The sequence below is a fragment of the Octopus bimaculoides genome, chromosome 26, assembly GCF_046866305.1.
Source record: "Octopus bimaculoides isolate indiv1 chromosome 26, ASM4686630v1, whole genome shotgun sequence".
Taxonomy (NCBI): Eukaryota; Metazoa; Mollusca; class Cephalopoda; order Octopoda; family Octopodidae; genus Octopus; species Octopus bimaculoides.
In genome coordinates, this window is record NC_142953.1 from 1,576,917 (window position 1) to 1,583,488 (window position 6,572).

Consider the following 6,572-nt stretch of genomic DNA (forward strand, 5'->3'; position numbering starts at 1 on the left):
TCTCTCTCTCTCTCACACACACACACACACATGCACTCCACGGGATTATTAACATAAATATTCCCCCAAACGGCGGGTGGGGGTGGGGGCACTGACCTACTTGACCCTAAGGATTAGCTGCAAGTAATAAAATAAAATTAAAAACTACAAAAATATCCACACCATAATAATAACAACTTTAATAATTAGATACCCCCCCCCCGAATAATAATGATGATGATAACAACAGCAGCAACGACAACAGGAAGTGACGAAGGGAAGTGTGAGGAGAGGATGTGAGAAGGGGGTGTGAAGAGGGTGTGAGGAGAGGGGGGGGGGTGATGAGATGAGGTACATCTTTTCTCGTGAGACCAAGTGTTATCGCCTATCTTGTATTTTGTATATGTTTGGTGACATTCCAACACACGCATATGGAGGTATATACATACATACAACCCCCCCCCCCCACACACACACATATAAATACGCAGAACATACATCACTCCACACGTAGTTGTTGGCTTATACACAGAGACACACACGCTTCCATACGCTCACACAGGCTCACATAATCTTATGCTCAGCCAAACATAACATACACACGCGCTCGCACCCACACACATCATCCTCACATACACTCACACCATCCTAACACACTCGTGTGCGCGATAGCGCACCCCAGTTCAGCCAGGTCACTGTTATCTCCCCTTCCATCGACCTTAGTTCGCTGGTAGTGAACTGCTAGCGCTATAGAACATCTCCAGCGACAGAAGCTGTGCAAAGAAAATAATAATAATAAGAAGAAGAAGAAGCAGAAGACCTGGATCGAGGTGGTGTTCCGGTATGGCCGCAGTCCAATGACTGAAACAAGTAAAAGATAAAAGATAAAAAATAAAATATGAAAGATATACAATTATCGGAAACCCGAAATGGTTGATGAGAAGCCCAGATCTGGGAGAAAAATAGGGTAAAAAAAAAGATCTTCCATCGTGAACCTCTGAGTACGACATGGCCCCATAAACCATGCAAAAGTAGTTTGTTGTTAGTGCATGTGTACTTCCTCCTCCTCCTCCTCCACACCCACCCATTCACCCCCACTGCACCGCCTCCACTCTCTGAACCTGCCATCGATTACTGTGAGTTGGGTCAATTGCCCAAAATACACAGAACACAACACTGATCGATCCGATCGATTTTGGTATCAATAGCAAATGAACGCAAAACATGCGCACATGTATGTATGTATGGATGTATGTATGTATGTATGTATGTATGTGTATGTGTATGTGTGTATGCACACAAATGTACATACAATTACACGCCCGCGCACATGCACACTCACACACACACACATACACACATACATAAGTTTGTATGTACAGCTACGTATGTGTTTATATATATGTACGCATGTACACACAAGCATATATAATGTACTCTTATGTTATTGGCAGGATCATATATATATATATATATATACACACACACACACTCACACATTCATACATGCATACATATATACACACATAAACACAAACATACACATACACACAGTCATAGACGTCACTAACTGCGAACTGGTTTTGGGCACCTGATGCTGTACCTGATGACTCTGAACTTTTGAGACAATAACTTTGAGTTTAGAGTGTCTTGTGGCTCCATTCTTCGATTCTTCACTCAACTCCCACCGCGTCTAGCAATTCTTTCTGTCACTCCCTTTCACCAATTCCACCCACGACTTTTGTTTTTAGACAACTCTACATAATACCATATGTCTATGTGTGTTGTCTTCTAGTTTATGTAACTGTAAACTTGATATCTTTATTCAACTACAATACTTTCTCTTGTCCGGCCATATTTATTAATCCTATGTCGTCTGCTTATATTTTGTCCGACTTCTCTAATTAAATATGTCCGAACGTGATGATATATATGTTATATTACTTACGTAATATATTTACTCTATATCTTTATTCATTTACATCACTTCCTCTTGTCCATTATGTTTATATTTTTAATAAATATTTACCATCTACACCCGACTAACGAGACAGGTAAAGCTCTGATTGGCTGACTTTCAGAATTGCTATCGCTACCTCACGGAGAATGAAAACGGCAAGGAATTGAGTGGTTGTTTCCTCACTTCCAATCTCATACTTTCTCCCAGTAAATTTTTACTATTACATCCGTGTCCGACATAATATATCATCGTTTATTCAAGTTGTTTGTTCTGTGTTTTTTATTCAACCACATCACATACCCTTGTTGTCCAACTACACAAAATATGTTTAAATTTTCGGTAAATTTTTCACAACTTTCACCAGATTCACGAGACGAGTAAATCTTTGATTGGCTGACTTTCAGAATTGCTATCAATACCTCATGGAGAGAGAAAAGAGCAAAGAATTGAGTAACCGTCACCTCTCACTGCTTGATATAGGACGCAACTGTTCGACCGATTCTAAATAAAATACAGGTGAGACGTTAAGCGAAATATTAAGTCAATAAGTAAAAAACAAAACTAGGAGAATGTACTACACTAAGTTTCTTTAATGATTATATTATATTTCGGGAAAGATTCCCCTTATCAAATATGAGACAGAAAATAATCGTAGAGTTCAGAGCAAAGTTTTATTATCGGCAGGGTATACTGTTGTGTGATGACGATGTTTTTCTTTCTTTCTTTCGTTTCTTTATGTACTTTACCTTGCTTTCTGCGCCCCCTGTATCTTAATCTGGATATATATATATATAATACACACACACACATTGGCACATATATGTGTGTATGCATATGTGTATGCGTCTGTGTGTGTGTTTGTAGTCACACATACATAAGTACAAACTCACACACATACACACATATATATATTTATTCATACACATTCACACACACACACACACACCTATGTATTTATATTCGCATGTTTTAAGATGTCTACTTGTTTGTGTGTGTGTGTGTGTGTGTGTGTGTGTGTGTGTGTGTGTGTGTGTGTGTGTGTGTGTGTGTGTGTGTGTGTTTGCACGCTGCACAATATATATACACTCAAGAAAATTACAATGTCATTAGTCATCAATCAATATTCACCAATCAATACTTCGTCGAACAAAACTTACACATACGCACAATACATACATACATACTATATATGTGTGTGTGTGTGTATGTGTGTATGTATGTATGTATGTGTGTGTGTATACGAATGGACACAATGCTACCGTTAATCATTTTCTCACACTACAGCTACAAGATTCTGAATAGGAAAGTGGAAAACTATTGAAGCAACATTAGCATGTGCTTGGCACGTATTATGTAATCAGTAGCGGGATCTTGTCGGGGTGGGTAACGGGTGTCGGGTGCAGGCACGGGTGTGTGAGTCAGAAATGAGTTTCTTAACCACCTGGTTGGTTTAGCGTTCGACACACTATTGTCGGCAATATTTATGACATACATGCACGCATACATACATGCATACAAATATACATACACCCCACCACATATATATTCATAAGTACGTACGTACATATGCATACATATATACCTACATGCACACACACATACATACATACATACACACGCATATATATGCATATATATATATGTATATATATACATATTTTCTTATGTGTGAAAGAGAAAAAGAGCATGCGAGTTGTGTATACACATACGTGTGTGTGTGTGTGTGTGTGTGTGTGTGTGTGTGTGTGTGTGTGTGTGCAAGTATTGAATTTAAAAAACCCTTTGGATAGAAAAAGTCGAAGGCTACCCTGGGACACGAACCCTTCTCTGTAGACTTTCATTATCCAAAAAGGTTTTTAATGAAATATTTTGATGTTATTTATAGCTTTATCGAGGGCGGCTATCTGACTGAATTGTTAGCACACCGGACGAAATACCTCAAAGATTCTCGTCCGGCGTGCTTAACATAAACCCACAGGTCAGCAATGCTCGGGGCACTGAACGAGTGCGTGCATAACACTTTGGTCGCTCTGCTTGTATTTCGGGCAGGCTCTACCGACGGCATTAGGGATGCCTTTAGAGTTTATCTGGAGCTGGAAATGATCCATGTAGCACTGCCATTCTCGAAAGTTCTCCGGAACAGACCAACCAGTTGAATCGCATCGACCCCAAGAGTTTTCCCGAGAGCGTTGTCGCTCTTGGCTGTCACTTGAACTTTATAGAACGCCAACGTGGAACTTCCAAAGACGGCATTGCCCGACTGGCAGGGGACTATGAACGTCTGACGGCATGAACGTATGAACGTCTAGGTGTCAAGTCTCCTGCCTCGGTCTACGCTCGATCTAGGACTGCAGCTCAAACAAAGAGACGAGCTGCGGAAAAGCGAATCTGACAAAAAGCAACCACACTTGCTCAACGTCAAGAAAACGCTGGGGATGTAGTAACCTCATTGCATAACTGTGCATCATCAGCCACGGCATGCCGAGTCTTCCATTCAGCGGGTGTTGACAACAAATGGAGCGCCTGACCAGGAGTACGCGACCCTTCCACGGAAAACGAAAGAGTAGGCGCTCCAGTCTGGAACGGATTAATTATATTTTAGTTAATTTCAATGGGGAAAAATTGATTTGTAAAACGAGTAAATCGTAATACGAGCTCGGTCAAGGAATGAATTAAACTCGGACTGCGCGGTTATCCACTGTACTTCGTAAACCCGGCTGATTCTATTTAACTACGTTTAAAAAAAAAAGCTACAACAGCACAAAAGATAAAGGAGTGGAAAAAGAAAAAAACGAGAAAAGAATGTCAAAAGAAAATTCGACGTAGTTTTGTTTTCCTTTCAATTCGTCCAGTGACGTTTAAATCAGTTCTCAGTATAGGAAGACGTTGGTGACGTAATCTGATGGGGATTTCCTCGCTGATCTCGATAATGGACTGTTCCATTTTCGGTGTCGTCGGGGAGGAGTTGCATAACTTTATGCTCGCGTTACCGACCAAGTTTATTACTATTATTATCATTAATTATTATTAAGGCGGTGAATACGACGAGCTGGTAGAATTGTAAACGCACCTGAAAAATTGCTTTACGGCAATTTCTTTTCACTCATTACGTTTTGGCTTCAAATACCACACAGGTCGACTTCGCCTTTCGTCCTTTGGAGGTCCATAAAATAAAATACCAGTGAAGTACTGGAGTCTGTAATTGACGATCCTATGACCGCGAGTCCACTGCCCTAACCACTGGGCCATTGCGCTTCCACTAGACAGACATACTTCTATACAAATACTTTGTTAATGGCTGGAATGCCTTTGGGGATTGGAGTTTTGCTTGACCAGGGTTGATCTGGACTAAATAAGAAAAAACATATTATTAGTCGAGTATACTTCGTTCTCTACTCTAATTTCAGAGTTCACCACCACCACCACCACCACCACCACCACCACCTCACAACCACTACCACCATCGTCCCACTATTATTGCAACTACCACCACCAACACCATCATACCCACCACTATCACTATCATCATCATCATCGTCATCATCATCATCATCGTCATTATCGTCGTCGTCGTCATGGCAGTCATTGTTTCTAAAAGACATATCGTCATCGATGCACTTCCATCATATTTTAAGGCATTTATTGACTTTCTTGTCAGAGATTTTAAATATTTGATTTCTGTCATTTGAACAAAAGTCATAAGACGCTCTTTATCTTCTGTGACGTGTGTGTGCGGGATGGGGGGGTTGGGTTGGTGGTGAACATATACATACGTACATACATGTACTTACACACACACACACTCACACATATTATTACACACACACACGGGCACAATGCCGGTGACCCAGCATGGCCACATCTCGTGGGCTGGAATACGAGAATATATGTGTGTGCGCGTCAGTGTGTATCGAAACGCCGGTGTTAAAACGGGGGTAGCTGATGAAGAAGAATGTTCTCTATGTGGCTTGTGTGTTTTCTCGTCGACGTTTTGTTTGCAATGTCCTGTACCCGGATATGCACCTATACATACAGGTGGATGTCGGTATGCACATACATGTACGTATATATGCATATACTCATTTACTATTTGTTTATATATATATATATATATATATATAGAGAGAGAGAGAGAGAGAGAGAGAGAGAGGGAGAGAGAAAGAGAGAGAGAGAGAGAGAGAGAGAGAGAGAGAAAGAGAGAGAGAGAGAGAGAGAGGAAGAGATATTGTGTGTGTGTGTGTGTGTAAGTGAAAAGCTTCACGAGAACTCTCATACAATATTTCTATAACATTGGAAAGCATGCTTCAGGAAAACACACACGTGTGTGTGTGTGTGTGTGTGTGTTGTATGTGTGTGTGTATGACAAGGTCGCTTTTGAACTGTTGCCTGCTTACTTCATACCTTACAAAACACTCCCACGCAAGGACCTACCTACAACTAGTTCACTTTTCCGTTCTTTTATTCTATTTAGTTTTTAAATACGTACTTACTACTACTACTACTACTACTACTACTACTACTACTACTACTAATAATAATAATAATAATAAATTCGTTTTATTGGCCACAGGGGCTAATATCAATTAAAAACATGTAAGGACAAAGACAGGACGAAGGTTACAAAAGGTTTTGT